This window comes from Bactrocera dorsalis, chromosome 5 (assembly GCF_023373825.1).
Source record: "Bactrocera dorsalis isolate Fly_Bdor chromosome 5, ASM2337382v1, whole genome shotgun sequence".
NCBI lineage: Eukaryota > Metazoa > Arthropoda > Insecta > Diptera > Tephritidae > Bactrocera > Bactrocera dorsalis.
In genome coordinates, this window is record NC_064307.1 from 30,912,044 (window position 1) to 30,929,777 (window position 17,734).

General features: G+C 35.5%; 1 protein-coding gene across 3 annotated transcripts in view; it reads right to left on the reverse strand.

Moving 5' to 3' along the window:
* The window catches only part of Mfd6a (Major facilitator superfamily domain-containing protein 6-A), a 76,780-nt gene that overhangs the window by 30,618 nt on the left and 28,428 nt on the right, over positions 1-17,734 (reverse strand). For 2 of the 3 annotated variants that reach the window (XM_011201942.4, XM_011201939.4), the window contains exon 2: positions 8,367-8,401. The gene's annotated coding sequence lies outside the window, so the exon portion shown is untranslated. Of the gene's footprint in view, positions 1-8,366; positions 8,402-9,948; positions 10,048-17,734 lie in introns of those variants that run through there. The other variant, XM_011201941.4, reaches the window with a different exon arrangement.

Here is a 17,734-nt window from a genome sequence, read left to right on the forward strand (position 1 = left end):
TTGAGAAGCACGTTAAAGCAAGTTTGCAATGCTAGTGCTGTCATGCTGTTTGAGTTACTAGTGTGGTAAGTTTACCGAAAGTAGCTAACGATAATAGACCCTATAACATTATTCCTGGCTAACACTGAATATCGTCAACTTTTAAACTCAGAAAGGTATGTTAGCAGGTGGAGTGGCTGTCTGACGACGCACATAGATATTTAAGAGGCCTTTAATCAAGCAACCGGGACTAAAATCCCCTCACTCTATTGTTCATTGTCTCTGTAATGAAGTTTATCAGTCCAAAAAGTTTTATCCATGCAAGCGATAGTCGCAATTTTTATCCTATCCGTTCTCACGACGGTCGGGTCTATGTAACCGGAACGGACCCGAAAATTGGTTGTGATATATAATACTTTGTATAATAAGGTAATAAAAGCAACAATTTTTATTAAATACTAAATATTTCAAATATTTTATATTAATTAACTGTCCCTCCAAATACAACTATTTCTTCAGAACAAATTTTCAAACCTAAACCTAAACTAAATGATCATCAACTGTAACCGTTTCCCATTCAAATTGTTACTTTAGCATTACTAAGCTTACCATTTGTAGACCGCTTTCAAGAGCTACTTTGCAAATTGAGCAAAACTAAGCGAACAGAGCCGAAAAACAAAAACAAAACTTAAAAGAGTGAAGCGAAAAAAATAAAATAAATGGCCAACAAAAAGTGCACAAACAAGTGTGTCAATTGATTAGCACAAAGTCGACGATTAAAGCGGCAATAGGCGCACAAAGTATATACAAATATACATTACATACATATTTGTATGTGTACCATACTATATAGAAGTATACCTATCTGAAAGTGTACCACATACAATAAAGCGCTACAACTGGAGCAACAAAGTGAGTAAAGAGCAAAAGAGCAATTAAGTGCCGCACGCAAATGTACGCACGGTTCAAATGTCAAAACTTACACATACAATATAAACAAATGACTTCATGTGAATGCGTGAATACGAGTTAGCGTCAATAAGCCCAGTAGGAAGTTTTGATAGTAAGCATAGCTGAGCATATTTTCATTATAAAGGTGATTCAAGTACAGGTACATTTTTCAATAGCCTTTTTTTAACAGATCATGTCGTGTCCATCTGTCATGTTATTTTTATTCAGTATTGTTTGGCATTTCATCTTGGAAAACCTTGCGTCTGAACAACGTTTACAAATAGTTCAAATTTATTACGAAAATTCACGTTCATCGCTCAACTTATATTCAATATAATCGACCTACTAAGCGTACTATTCGCAACACCATTACCCATTTTGAGACCCAGCATTCATTATTAGATAATATTTGACCTAACAGACCACGTCCAGTACTCAGTGAAAAAAATACAGCAACCGCAGCAGTAACTCGGACAGGTGTATAGAACGACTTGGCGCATTTTACGTAGAGATCTTAAATTAAAATCGTACAAAAAACAGTTTGTGCAAAAACTGAACCTGCTTGAACTTCCCAAGTGATGAGAGCTTGAAAAGTGTCAAGAAGATCCGATGTTTTCAAGCCACATTTTGTTCAGCGTTGAGATCCATTTCTTCGCAGTTCGGGCGAAGTGCAACCTGAAAAGAGCCAACCATTATTGGCGACCGTTTTCGCGAAATGATAACCGACTATTTGATGCCTGAAATTTAAGCTCATGATCTCGACGACATTTGGTTTCAACAAGACAGCGATACTTCAAACACATCGCATCAATTAGTGGATTTAATGAAAGCACACTGCGGTGAGCAGATAATTTCACGTTTTGGACAGATCGATTGGTTACCAAGATCGTGTGATATCACACCGTTAGACTTTTTTCTGTGGGGTTATATAAAGTCTAAAGTGCATGCGGATAATCCCGCTTCGATTCAGCCCTTGGAGAAAAATATCACGCGTGTCATTCGCCAATGAAATACTCGAACAAGTGACCGAAAATTTTACTCAACGGATGGACCACTTGAAACGTAGCCGCGGCCAGCATTTTAAAGAAAAAAATGCCTTAAAATGTTTTTTCGTATGATAATACACATTCCCTATTAAATTTCTATGTTTTTTCTTTCAAAAAGTAGGAAACCTTGAAATGGATCATTATTACGTATAACCGTAACAGCATTGTCCATTAAACCTTTTACTACACAAATCGTGGTCTATGTGCGATCCGCTAAGTGAAGCCTCAGTATAGTCTAATATCTATAAAATTTAATGAATTTATACGGCAGTCTTTTGGATATACTATCTACAATGTCATAATGTTGGCGCACTAACAAACTTGTAGAAACGTTGGGAACTTTGCAGTCTCGCTGCCTACATGCATTCAGGAATGATGCGGATCTTCAGAGTTGGTTCCCATAGCAATCCAAACTATACAAATTTTTCTTTGTCAACAAATGAACAAATTCCAACTGGGTCTATATAAGTAAATATATATGTATATATACCTACCATATGCAAACTCGCATGCAAAAGGGTCGAAAGCAAACAAATTTACGCTATTTTGCAGCATAGTATATTGACATCAGAGAAAAAACGTGGCTTTAGTAAAAAAAACGTTAAATTTTAAACACGTTAAAAATCAAAAAAATACTTAAATGTCTATTTAAAATCGTTTAACTTTCAGCCAGGCAGCTATTGCGCTTTGATGCATTTTTAAATGAGCGTCAAAGTGCAGGCAAAGCCGTTATCGAACAATAATCACACAAAAAATCGCGAAAAATGCCACACAAGGCAAATGCCAATGAGCATAATGACATGCACTGTACACAGAAAATAGGGTAACAAAATACAATAACAACAAGAGCAACAGTGAGTTGAATAACTCGCAGCGGATTGCGTAAAGGAACGCAGTGCATTTGCACTTTGCGCCAATTTCCAGCACTTCCAATGCGATTAGCGCGTTGAAGTTGCTACATTTTTTCACAGCCTTTCGCAAAATTAGAATAGACAAAAGCGTGAATTGAGAATGTTGGCAAAAAACACAGATTTTTTTTTTTTGGGGGGACTACAATACAAACACGTGCGCGCACACATGCACAATTGCAATTGCACGGCGTATGGCAGTGAGCGTTGCGCCGGCAGCGCAGCTGACACTTGTTCGCTTGCACTGAATCACTGTGGCAACAATCAAGTGCAACAACAATATTAGCATATCGAATGCATGATGTCACTGGCCGTTTGTGTTTACGCACACAGCAAAACAAACACATGCATACGTGCTTGTGTGTGTGTGTGTGCTTTCGTTCGTTTATGACAAATAAACGCTTTTTTCATAATATTTGCGAAAATAAATTTGCTCAGCAATTCAATTTCTTTATGATTTGCGCAAACGGCGGCGCTCTTGTGGCGCTGAAAATTGCTTCATCAAAATCAACCTGGCAGTTGAAAAAATAATAAAAGAAATTCAAATAAATATGAAACACACACACAAATACAGTTCACCGGACAAGCTTTTAATGATTTAATCGCGCGAATTTTTAATTGTGTACGCGCGAACGTGTTGTTGCCACATTTTTCCGCACATATTTTCATTTTCGCTGTATTTATTTTTATGCCCGTTTGCCCGCTACGCTGCCAATTAAGCGTTAAGCGCAAGCAAACAACTGAATTATAAAATTTTTGTTGAAGCGCTTGCCACAACAGCGCCAGCGCCAGCGGCGGTGGCATGTCTTGATTGAATCGAATTAATTTAGCTGTCAAGTGATTAGTGGGCATACTTGAGACATAAGCAGCGTTTGGCGAGCGCTGGAACTCAAAAATGTCATGCTGTTGTAGTTGCTGTGGATTGAAACGGCAGCAGACAATTATTTCATGTACCAATTATGGGCAATAATCAAAAACTGCTGCAATAAATTCATTTGACACTTTTAATTTGCGAAAAGCAATTATTTATGGTCATTGAAAATTAAGTTGTAAAATGTGTTTCACTTCTTTTTATGGTGAAATAGTGATTTTTCAACTCATATGCGGAAATCGAATATTAATTGTCAATTTAGTGTTGTAAACATCAATCATGGCAGGCTTTGTCTCTAAGGCATTTAGACGCCATATTTTATTTACAGCTCCACTAAGTGACGTTTCTCTAGTCATATCCTTATAGGTACTTCACTGAGACACACTGAATATAATAATGGTACGAAATCAATCAAGCTTAAATAATTTAAAATTTCAATAGAGGCCTTTGAGCTTATTACACATTTTTTAAGACGGCACATATTGATTTAGGCCAATTCTCTCAGTTCAACTGTGGTAAAAGGGGGCTTTCTTAGACGCTTGGTTTTCAGTGAGGCAGCACTTTTTTCGGGGTGTACGCAGTTTAGTTTGACATTTCACAAGAAACAGATTTACACCGGCACAACGTTTGCAAATAATGCCAAATTATCAAAATTATGTTTCGTTTCAAGCCATGCAAAGCGCTCTTGCTTCAATATTCAGACGATATAATCACCAAGAATAGTCGGTAATACCAGCAACCACTGATCAGCTTCACACCACGTTTACTCTAGTGAATAGTGGCTGTCCTCAGAGACACCGTACAGCGGGCATTTTTACTGTGAAGCAGAGTATCAGAGAAGACCCGAATGAGTCTATGAGCCATCACGCGCAACAATTGGAGTTGTGCCCATCCACTTTATAGAAGATTTTGCGAAAGAGTATAAGTTTGCGAGTTTATAAAATCCAACTGAAGTAAGGATTGAAGCCGAGCGTCCATTAAGCGCATCTCACTTTCAGTAAACGAACGGATTCAAAACTACACAAGAAAATTTTGTTCAGAGATAAGGCTTTCTTTTGGTTGAATGTGTACTTTAATAAAGCATAAAATCGGATATTAGTCACACATATGTATACTGAAGAAGTTTTTATATCAATTTTTTACAATTGTTTCACAAAGAAAGATTAACCTATAAAATTAATAAAAAAAATCAATAACTCTTATGAGCAAAATATGTGTCTCTTCTTACGCGTCAATCTTTCAACAGAACACTTTTATATACAAGTATACAGAGCCCCCTTTCCAAATGAATCATTCAATCAATTGAACAACTTGACGTGCTCTGTATTCAATTAATAAACAAATATGTGTGTAATTGAGCGAGAACAAATAAATAATTCCCTTTAGAAATCGCACAATTTCTTAACGCGAGCGAGTACGAGTCTCACTAATTGGTTTGGAATTCAATGAATATTACTGTAGCAAATTGCGCTTTAACTGTTTAACCGTAGATGAGCACACGTCAATGATGAGGTAATTACATATGGCAAAATTAAGTCGCTTCACACTTGCAATGATTTAATTCTATCACTCAAGTCGTTAAATGAGTAAAATATGTATATATGTTTGAGTTGCTTAAGCATTATTCAGAAGTTATAAATATGTTCAATATAATAATTGCATTTTGCTAATAGAAATAACAAATAAATTATTAAAAGATAGGTAAGGTAGTTTCGAAGCCACCTCTTATATTGAGAACATACATATAGCAATCGATATATTGATTCAAATTTTTTCAACATAAGCTCTTGATGGTGATTGTTATAAGATTGTTATAACCCTTAATAAAATTTTGTAAATATTTAATAAAAAGTTGCCCTGCTTATTTTATGCTGAAAAGCCTTAACGTAAAAGCCGGATGTCGTATGCCTACTATCTATAGCTACTGGTAATTATCATACATTTTTCATCCTCACTAATATTCACTAATATTTTATTATTACAAAAGTCGTTATCGTTTAAATATTGAGCGTCAACAACCATAAGATTTTAGGAGTTACACTTGACATTCTGTGCTCCTACAGATACGAACGGGGTTCTCATACAACCGGGGTTATTGCCAAAGTACGGAGCCGCGACAAAATCCTCAAGTCGCTTACCGGCAACTCCAGAATAAAAGACGAAGAAACGTTGTTGACAACATAACAGGCAATCGGCTGGCCCATCATATTTCCAAACAGTTTTCGCTCAAACTATCCATGCATTCGTCTGTTTGAAGTGGAGCTGTCTCCTAAGAATATCAAGAGGTCTTCCCTTGATAACGTCGATGACATCGAGCAGTACGCCGACCACACTACAATTACAACTAACTTTAGACAGGCATTTGAGCCATCAACAGTTTTACCGACTCCCTGTCTGTGAATGACGTACTTGAAGTCAAACCAAAAATCATTGCAGGCGAAGAGCTCGAGTTGCCACTAGAATCTAGAGTTACCCTTGCGCATTTTCGTTCTGGATATTGTAGGAGGTTAAACCAGCGAACTCTACTTTTCTAACGCTTCTCTCCCTTTGGACTGACCACGTCGAAATAGCTCCTTCACTAGACGTAACGTGAAACGACTTCGATGACAACCAAGCCGAAGCTTATCATCCATGTGGGAAGTAGCCTAAAGGCGATTTTATTATGTATCAAGGTTTCAAAAATAGTGTTCCGAAAATCAAAAAAACTTCCATTTCTCATTGAACTAACATAAACGAAAGCAAATCCACAGCACCCAACTGTCTTAGAAAATCGGCTGCCTTTCTAGTACTTCTGTGTATTTATTTTGTGCGACAATATTTTAGCATATGGTCATAAACTATAATCTATATATAGTAAGTTTTATTATTAACTAGTAACAAGTGTTATCAACGTTTCACCTCTTCTGAGACAGCTGCGCCTTGCACAAATTCATTTCCAGCACATTTTTGCTCTAAATACCGCACATTCCGAAGAAATCTCGTGCTGCCAATCAACAGCAGTCAACAGTCAATCATAACAGCAAATATACAATGCTAATGAAAATATTTGCAAAAAACATTTTTGTGCAAATATATTGAGTAAATAAATCAAAACTAATATGAGTAGCTAAATAAGAAGCACAACCTTCTCGGATGCCTACATAGCTGCCACCACAAGAATTTGTAATGTCTTAGTCATGCGTGAAGACAATCGACACACCTTGGAAGACAACTGTGTTCAAACTTATATAAAGCTTACTAAATATTCAGCATGTTTACCTACACATGCATAAACAAGTTTGTATATGTGCACACTTGCATATGAGTTCAAAAATAGTTAGGCTTGTAAACATATTCACACCACCTAGCAACTGGCTATCTTTATAGACCATCTAATTCATATGCCTGACAGATTGTTGCCAATTAATTAGAAAGCCGATTCAAACACATTAAAGCAGGCAGGGTCTATCAAAGGGTGAAGTGTCAGTAAAAGAAAGAGTTCATGCGAACTGAAGCACATGCAAGTGCATAACAAGGATAGGCTTCGATTTGCTCTAGTAAAATATGACAGCAGTTTAGGTGGGCCTGTCACACATGTGTGGTGTAAATGGACATGTTCTTGGCACATTGAACTCCATTATCTATTTTCTGAATAGAAATTTACTCAAGGCACTGTTGTATTAGTTGTAACACTGTGCTAAGACTACTATAGAAATTTGTTTCGTGTAACTGTGGTGTGGCAGGTGGTGGCAGTAATCTAGTTGGTTGTGGATATAAGTATCAACCGGAAGGACATGGGTTCAACTCTCTTCTTGGCTTAACCATACATTTTTAAGACGAAGGTTGTTCTAATGTTAGTTTTTTAAGCTCGGCAAATAATATGAAAAATCAAAATGTTTATTTGATTTGACAAAAATATATTTAAAAAAATCAATCAACTTACTTTAGACTATTTTAATCTAGTGGAACTTTTGATCTTCAATCAAGTCTCTATAGATGACTTTAATCTATTGGAACCTTTTCTTTCGGTCTTCAATCAATTCTCTGTAGATGACTTTCATCTATTGGAACTCTTCCTTTTGGAGAACGTCATATAGGTATAAGTGCTCGATATTTTAATGACTGGATTTTCATTATACTTAAACCTATAGTTTCCAAAGGATCAATCTTTACTTAAGACACCAACTGTGGACTAAATATTAATGAATTACAATATAATGCTTAATTATTAAACAATATCTTTAGAAAAGTCAAAATTATGAAAAATTGTTTCTAAATAATTGGAATCAAGATTCATAATTCACATTTTCCTTGCAGGGCAAGCCGCCAACAAACGCAATATTCTTTACTCGCGCTCGTATCCCGCTGCTAGTTAATAATAAATTTCGCCACATCAGCAGGCATGCCACATAAATAGGACACGCGTCGCGGAGTGAGAAATAGCTTGACTCGTGTGAGCAATGTGCATGTGTATAGGTTTATTTTTAACGCGATATGCGTCCGTGCATAATACATATGCATACATATATGCGTATGTCTGCATGTAGCTGCGAAAGTTGTCTAAATTTATAGATCAAACGCACGCAGGCGAGCAATCTGCACGCGAATGTGCAAGCAAAATTGATAGCTTACCTTTTAGGTGGACGCGTTGAATATACTGTAAGGATCTGAAAAGGAAGAAAAAAAGAAACAAATTAATGAAAACCCTTTTACTGCGCTGTTATTTTCGGATATGTTGTGGTAAGGAGAACAATATATGTATAATAAATAAAAGTAATATATTGCCAGGATAAAATTTATTTTTATTTGAGATGAGCTTGTGCGCGCATACATATGAGCTTGAAAATTAAATAAATTGCGTAACTTAAATAAATTGAAGGAATTTTAATTTTTGAATATATGCAATATATTCTATAAAGAACAAATGTGAAAGAGTTTGAAAACTGCTTCCGTTTGGCCAATAAATATTTTGGATATTTATAAATGTATGAAACTGTACCCTGAATAAGAGCGCCTGGTATTTTACTAACGCATTAACCGGTTAAGATACTCGTATTATTCGAATAATAATTTTCGGCTTATGGTGTGGGGCACTTTTTCAAATTCTGGGACAGTACAAATATCTTTCCCTTTTCAACAAAACAACGCAAGAAGCCATACGAATAGGTCAACGAAAATGTGGCTTCAACGTCAGAATCTTTTGGAATGGCCAACTTGTGCTCTTGATGTAAGTCCTATTGAGAACATCTGAGAATGGCTGGAAAAAAAGAGGAGAATTTACGAGGATTGTCGTCAATTTCATACAATTTCTGAGCTAAAAACAGCTGTTTTGAATGCAAGGGCTTTTTAATCCCAGAAATTTATTTAAATTTTAATTTTCAATTTTATTTTATTTTATTAAATTTTTATTTATTTTCTAAAAGCCTCTCGCTTTCTTTGAAATGGTTGCCTGTTACAAAAAACTGCTTAAATATCGTCACCTAAAATGCAAAACGACGTATCATCAAAAAAATCGAACTTAAATTTTTTATTCTGTACGAGTCACTACATCATATCATCATATTACATACTTATGTATATGTAGCATAAATTTTCAGCTTTTGCTCTCAGATATAACCAATATATAACCCATATATAACCGATATATAACCCATATATAACCGATATATAACCCATATATAACCGATATATAACCAATATATAACCCATATATAACCATTTTATAACCGAAACTCAATTTTTGTTTCAATTTTAATGGTTTATATTATATCGTTTTCACTTCGCCTGTAAACTTATGAAAAGTGATGTTACGTGGTTTTGCATTTTAGGTGAAGATATATGTATGTCTTCATGAATTCGAATTCAAAATTTCACACACACAAAAAAGCACTTGTTTTGGGAATAACGGCATTTTTGAAAAATTATCCATAAATCACAATTTTATCGCCAGCAAACGAGTCTTTTGAAAGCAATCAAATGGCAAGACGCAAAGTAAATATTTATTTATCTTGCACGAGTTGTATTTTTATAACACTAATTTTCTAAATTTTCTTTCTATTCTCCACTATTACTTTATGGCAGCTAATTAGTTTAATTGGAACACACTGCAACGCAGCCACACATTTTACTAAAAGTTTTCGCGTTCGACCGCCTTTGTTTGTGCTAAAACTCACACATACACACACACACATGCGCATAAGCAATCAGAACTCACAGTATGAGGAAAAATTAGAATACGAAAATTTATAGCGACGCGTTGACACATGCATGCCACTACACATGTAAATATAGTATATCTGCCAGCACCCACATCTACTCGCCGGCAGGCCGACTGTCACAAGCAAGCGCGAAATTATTGACTAAACAGAAAAAGAATTGAGCAGCCAAGTCCCAAATTTATAAAAAAAAAATACATACATACTTACATATGTACATATATTATTCAAAGCTTTTTGTGCGATTTCCACACACAGAACTCAAATACACACACGGCCATACATATAAACGCACATGTACTGGGAGATGAGTTGCCTTAGGTGAATGCTGCATAAATATTTCAAAACGCCACCAAAGTCAAATATTCAAATCTACAATATTTACGATTATGAGTTCGTATGCTGGCTTTGCCGAAATTGAAAAGGTGCCGGTAAGATGAAATATGCGCTTCAGTTGAAAATATATAGTTTTGTGAATAAAATAAAGGCGGCATTCAGTAAAGTGAATTAAAAATTAAAAACCATTTTTTTAAATCTTTCACAAAAAGCACACAATAACAATAAATAGCACAAATGTATGGCATACCTATACAGATATATATATGTGTGTGTATATTTTTAGGCTTTCAAAATTTCACAAGTTTCCTATGGTTGGTTGACTGGCGGTAGCGCTTGACAGATGCAACATGTGGCAAGCGTCCGCTAATGCTTTTGCACACAAAATCATTTCTCTTTCGTCTATTTTATTCATTCTATTTTCAGAATTTTTCCTTTTTTTCGTTTTGCTGCTTTAATTTGAGTATTTATTGCTTAGTTTCATTTTCAGATGGCGGCCACAGCAAATCACAGCTGCTAAAAATTAAGATGGTGCGAAGAATAGTACTTTTTTGTTTTTGCTGAGTTAAGTAGAATTGAGTGTGGGAGTTCATAAGCAAAATAAATTGCAGAGAAAAATTTTGGAAATTAAAAGATGTGAGGGAGAAACATGAAAGTTTTTGTTTTTTAAATATCTGAGGTGATCTCATAAAGTTTGGCTGGAATTAAATTTTAGGCCTCACACACAGACGGCTTTAGAGATATTTCAAGCTCAGTGTAGCGAAGGCTCTAACCGGTGATCTAAGTAGATGCAATTGTTCCAATGACCTTATGGTCAACATAATCGGACTCGGACTGACGTATGGAACAACTTGGCGCATTTTACGTATAGCTTGTGCAAAAACAGAATCCCCTCGCCCTTCTCAAGCGACCTCGCTTTGCTCTATGGGCTCTTAAAAAGTTCCAAGAAGATCCGACCTTTTCAAACAAAATTTGTTCAGCGATGAGACCCATGTCTAACGCAATGGGTATGTAAACAAACAAAATTGGCGCATTTGGGACGAAGAGCAACCTGAAGATATTCGAGAACTGCAATTTTCAGAAAAAACAACCGTTTGGTTTGTTTGTGGTCCAGTGGAATCAGCGGTCCATATTTCTTCAAAAACTACACCGGTGCGAATGTAACCGTCGCCTCATGATAGCCGACTATTTGATGCCTGAAATTGAAGCTCGTAAACTCGGCGGAATTTGGTGTCAACAAGACGGTGCCACTTTCCACTTATCGCATGAAACAATGGATTTATTGAGAGCACACCTTGATAAGCAGATAATTTCACGTTTTGGGCAGTTCGGTTGGCCACCAAGATTGTATGAAATCACGCCGTTAGAATTTTTCCTGTGAGAATATGTAATGTCCAAAGTCTATGCGGACAATCCCGTTTCGATTCAGGTCTTGGACCAAAACATGACGCGTGTCATTCGCTAGTTATCAGTCGAAATGTTCGAAAGAGTCATCGAAAATTGGACTCAGCGGATGGATCATCTGAGACGTAGCCGCGTCCAGCATTTGAAAGAGATTTTCTTCAAATAATAAATGCGAAAGAATGCTTTTGATCAACGATATCTAAGCTCAAGCGAGGCCAATAGATCTTCGTTTATATGCCGATAAAATTGTAGACTGTGAAAAATACATAGTAAAAGCTAACGAATTTGTAAGAGTAACCAATAAATAAAATGAATGTGTCTTAAACTCCGGTGGAGGAACCATAAAGTAGCATATTTATTTTAGTTGCAATTAAATTAACATACTATATACTAACAATTTTATTTCAAAAATAGACCGTTAATATCTAAGGTGTGTACTGTTTGGCTGTAATGCGATACCGTTATAATATTTTTCCTCATTTCCACTGCACATATGAACATATTTCAATGGTTAATTCACAAAATCAGCAATTCAGCAGCGCATTAATGTCAGCAAATGTCAACCAATGAAAGCCTTCGGCGACAGCCAAAAGCCGGCAAATGTCAGCTAACAACAAACTGGTTGGATGACATCATGGGACCAATCATTAGTTTAAATTTATGCCACCTTAGCCAACAGCATGAAATTCACTTTTACTTAACCTTACATACATTGGATGTGTGGTCGACGACGATGACGCGCTCAATGGCAAAACAACAACTGCAACAAATTTTAAAATATGAAAATAAAAACAATTTATTTTTTACAGTCAGCTAGCACAACAGGTTTGTTTACTTTTCAGTGCGCCATGGGCATCCACACACATCCAGCGCCATATAGCGTACAAAAAATATGAGTACGCTCTCACTTGAATGTTTGGAATATGCAAATGAGTGGTGAGAACAAGTGTCACAATGAAATTATGCATGTGCTTCTGAATTAGTAGAGCATCGCATTTCAGTCGCTGGTAGATTACCGTAACTAATTAGTCTAAATTAAATGCGATCAAAGATTGTTAGTTAAGAATTAGCGTTTATTAATCTGACAACAACATTGTACTTATTGACTATAGTGAGATTAATTTGGAAAATTATTATTGTTGTTAATTTTTAAGTATCTCCCGACCATCAGCTATCCTTACATCTATTTATATAGATAATAAAAGCAGACCATAATACTTGAATAATTATTTCTGCCTCAAATAACATTTTTTGAATTCCGCTATTTCATGTAGTGCCCAAGACTTATGTTTTCTATAAGAAGTTATATTTTATTTCAAGCAATATTTAAAGCCAATCAAAAAGTCGTTGAATTTAATTAATTTTTGGCAGTAACTTGTCATCTAAGTCATCCACAGTAGTAAAACGTGTCGAAATATGTAAAACAAAACTCTTCAATGAGGTACCCTTACAGGCTATACAAATAATCACCAGGACGAGCTGAGTCGATTTAGCCACGTTCGTTTGTCTGTATATACACGAAATTGTAGCTCAGATTTTGAGAGGTCGATCTAAAATTTTGTTCACATATTTTTCTTACTAAAAAGCTGCTCATTTGTGCGAACCACTGTTAAGGGCACAGTAGGGTAATCTGGCCTGTTTTTTGATATTTTTTTCATAGAAAATTTTATTCTACAATAGAACCTTTTTCATATAATATATATAAATTATCATGAGGTAGATCGTGGAGTGTATAAACAAATTCTTTCGCAATTTTTTGATGACATCTGTCGAAAAAATGCCTGGGTGAATGAGATGCGTTTTTTCACTGGCGGACATGATCATCTGAAACACAAAGACCCAATTTTTAAAAAGTACGTGAAAGGTTATCGTCTCAACTAGAATCATGAAAAAATTTTGTTAACTAAAAACGTAATTAACGTTTTTTCTTTTAATTTTTCGCCATGTTTTTTTACATAAATGAAAATGCAAAAAAAAATGAAAAAAGATTGCCCTACTGACCCCTTAAAGGACCACTATAGCATACAGCTGCCATACAAAATGACCGATCAAAATTATGTCGTTGTATGGAAAACTTTTTTATTTGGAAAGATACCTTCATGAAATTTAACATGAATTATTTCCTTAGGCGACTGGTGCAATATTCGAAGAAAACGTTCAACGAAGAACGAAGTGCTTGTATAGAAAACTTTTTTATTGGACAGGATATCTGCACGAAATTAAATATGGATTATTATTCAAGACAACGGTACAGTAAATTGATATCGAACCACTGAACCATAGATCATATAGCTGCCATATAAACTGACCAATTAAATTCAAGTTCTTGTGTGGAAACTTTTCTATTTGTGGCGGCTATTTCAGCTTCACTGTAACCCTTATTAAGGTTTTTAACAGATTTGACAAAATTTGGCATTTCAGCTATTCAAAATAGTGGAACTGGTCCAAATCTGTAGAAGAAAAGCGGTTATAGCCCTTTTATGTGGTATCTGCTTACTCTTTTATGTCGAATTAAATTTGCTATTTTTTTGTTGTCTTTCAATAGCAAATTTTCAGTAGCGAAACGAACACATCTCATGAGTATTATTCAAATTCATGAAGGTAATTAGTCCCCTAATATGAGACTCACTAGTATCTAAAGCGATCATTTCGAAAACTACATTTTTAAACCACGCCCACAGTTAACAAACTTTTTTTCAATAAAAATAAACTTGGTATATTTAAAATTTAGTTTGCACGCCACTCCCCTCTACTTGGGTATTGTATTATTTTTGTAGTGCCTCAGCAACTAAGCAAATTATTGCTTACGAATTCCGTTTAACCACGACTCGCTTAAATTTGACATTTTCAATGAATTAACAAAATTCATAAACTAACCATAAATGGGCAACTAAATGCATGTACGCATGTGTGAGTGTGACAGCGGACAGGGCTGTTGACAATGAAGACAGCTGACAGTTGTTAGCAACAAACGGCAGACTCGTGCCTACTCGAAAAATTTTTAATATAATTTTATGAGCTGCACCATAACTAAATGACGAGCTAAACATATTCACTTAAACAAATATGCATATAAACAGACATAGCATACATACATACATCCATACAAATATACATATATACCTACATAGTATATGTAAAACTCGAGTTTTGAAAATTAGCATTTTGTAACGATTATTACAAGCTTTTAATATTTAACTCTCCGTTGAGTGGGTAGCGCAGAGGCGCACGACTATGATTACTTGAAAAGTACCGTTGCAGCAAAGTCGATAATCAATGTATTTAGTAAAAATTTATAGCGACAATTTCCTGTGTAATTTTCTTTTTTTTTCTTTAGAAGGGAGAAATCCATTCGAATGATTTTAATCACTAACGCTGCTGTCATCCGCTACCAAAATTTTATTGAAATCACTTAGTGCTAACCGTTAGTTGATATGAGATTAGCTATGAGCTTTTACGCTTTAAAATATATAAAGCGATGAAGCGCTCAAAAATCACAATTTTTTTTTAGCAATTTTGTGTGTTTTTGCCATCAGCGCTAGCGGCACTTTACCAAATTTAATCAAATATTTTTTTCTAATTTGTGACGTTTGAAAAAGTGAAAATGCACATCCGTTTTTGTCGCTTCGTCGTTTCGAAAACGAAATTGCTAAACATATTCAGCCTGCAGTGTCTGCAATTAAATCCGTATTAAAATTTAATTAAACAATTGGCAATCAATTACAATTGCTTTAATGTTTTTTCAGCTAAAAAGGTTGGTTGACACGCCGATTTATGTGTCGGTCGGTATGTCTGTGTCTGCCTATGTTTGTATGCAGACTGCAATTAAAAATAGCCGAGCTATTTTGGCTACAAACGCTTGACAGTGGAAGCGCTCGAAATGAATAAATAGCAGACGGAAGTGAAGCGAAAGCGGCGGTGTGTGTTTGTAAGCATTTTTTATTTATATATGTGCATACATGCACTCATACATACACTTATTTATATATGTATACATATATACTTATATATAATATGAAGTGATGTGCTTTAGGTGCGCTTCTAGAATGTAGGTTAATGGAATTTAGAGGAAATTGCGCAATATTTCTGCTATGCATTCAATGTCTGTATTGCAATTGAGTTCAAATCAAATTAGACAATTAGTTTAATTTATTTAATAGAGTCGAATTAAAAGAAAAATACATCGAAGTCACTCACAGCGCAAATCGTTTAGAGAAACTACGATATGAACTTATGTATTTGAAGTAAGTTTTCCAAAAATCAAACTTATTTTGCGCGTTTTATATTTATGACAAATTCAACTTTCTTTTGCAGAGAATATACCATAAAATGACGCCACTTCGAACTGTTAGGGAGACAACTTGTGTGGCAGCCTAAGAAAATGGTTGTTTTGAAATTAAAAAAAAAAAACTTGTCTTAAAATTTGAAAGGCGTGTACGAGATTATATGGATTTCAAGAATACACAGTGAAGTTTTTAACAAAAAAAATAATATTTTTTAAGTTGCATAAGAACTCCGACTGCAGCAATTTTGGCATTTTCTGTGGAGGAAATTAAGGAAACCTCTCTAGAAGATATTTACAGTATAACGATCAAAAGGATCGATCGAACTGGCACCGTTGGAATATCGAAAGAATCAGTGAGCACCATTCTGAAAGACCATTTGAGCCTAAGAAACGTGAAAAACACTAATGATTCAAAAAACACAAAATTTTTCCTGGCGATGATTCTTGGATATAAGCTTAAACCTGGAAGCAGACGATCATTCGACCGAATATCGTGGCAAAGGTGGGCCGAAGCAAAAAAACCTCGGAAAGCAGGTCAAAACTCAAGGTTATGTTAACAGTTTTCTTCGATTATCGAGGTGTGGTGCACCCAAATTCCTTCTGACCGACTAAACAATCAACAAGAAATACATTTGAGTATTAATCCATTTGCCGAAGCTATGCGTAAGAAGAGGTCAACAAGTGTAGTTGTTGCACCACGATAATGCACCGTCGCATACTTCGTTGACCCTTCGTGAATTTTTCGCCAAATGTTAAACCAACATCGTGCCGCAACCGCCGTATTTGTCTTATTTAGCTCTGTGTGACTTCTGGCTTTTCAGCAAACCCAAACGACCGCTCCGGGAAACCGTTTTGAGTAAATTAAAGACATTAAACGTGAATCGTTACGACCGTTAAAGGCTATTCCTAAAAATTTGCTTTAACAACTATTTGGAAATAAAAAAACGTTGGCACAAGCGTATTGGTGCCAAAAAAAAATACTTTGCGATGAAATTTAGATTGTGTAGAATAAATTAAGAATTTTAAAATTATTGACAAGATCTTACTATTTTTTTCTCATATTAGTAAGTAAAATAGTATCACTTAACGTACGGCTGCATGACAAAAACAAAGCAAGATGCTATAATAACCAAACAACTGACTTCCTGTCCTTCAAAATATAGTATCCCTAATTGTAGTTCACACGGCAGCGGCAAGGCCTCTCCGAACCCAAGCAAATAGCATAAAATAAATGCTATTTTAATAATCCGTAACTAAATCCCAATCCATGACGATCAATATATCAATAAATTAGGCGCACTTTCAACACACAAATTGCGTATTTAGCGCAAGGGTAGAGAGGGAAAAGGTGTTGATTTACAAAACAAACAAAAAGTTTCGGCATTATAACTTAAGGGTAGGTCAGAACATCTTTTCTCTCGAATCTGCCAGGGTCACATTTCGGCGACCTTTTGCTTGCACACAAGCCCTCAAACGTTTCGGCCAATGATTAGTAGCAGCACACACTGTTTCTATTGGTATATAGACGCGGTTGTTAGAGCAAAGATTACTTGAGATCCCTCAATTTTATGTTTTTCCAACACTGACCATGAAATGTGGTCCAATGGATTCAAATCTGAACTTCCAGATGGGCAATCATATGCAACTATGAAATCAGGAATGTTGCTGTACAGCCATGATGATTTTTCTGTCGCAAAACATTTCTGAAGACCCATTGTAGTGCGTATTGCTTAGCTGTCTTAGCACAGCTTCTAAAAACA